Here is a 485-nt window from a genome sequence, read left to right on the forward strand (position 1 = left end):
GCTAGTGTTTATTCTTGCTTCCTTTGTCATAGATTAATTGACCATATAGGCATGAGTTTATTTCTGGGCTCTCTATTTTGTTTCATTGATCTATGTGTTTGTATTTATGCCAATACCATGCCATTTTGATTACTTTAACCCTTGTACTATAGGTTAATATCAGGTAGCATGATACCTTCAACTTTGTTCTTTCTCAAGATTGCTGTGGCTATTTAGGGTCTTTTGTGGTTCCATATAAATTTTAGAATTATTTGTTCTAGTTCTGTGAAAAATGCCATTGGTATTGTGATAGTGATTGTATTGAATCTATAGATTACTTTGAGTAGTAAGGACATTTTAATCATGTTTATTCTTCCTTTCCATGAGCACAGTATATGCTTCCATTTATTTGTATCTTCTTCAATTTCTTTCTCCAGTGTCTTATAGTTTTCTGACTACAGGTCTTTTAACTCCTTGGTTAAATTTATTCCTAGGGTTTGTTTTGA

This window comes from Hipposideros armiger, unplaced genomic scaffold, assembly GCF_001890085.2.
Source record: "Hipposideros armiger isolate ML-2016 unplaced genomic scaffold, ASM189008v1 scaffold_765, whole genome shotgun sequence".
Classification (NCBI taxonomy): Eukaryota; Metazoa; Chordata; class Mammalia; order Chiroptera; family Hipposideridae; genus Hipposideros; species Hipposideros armiger.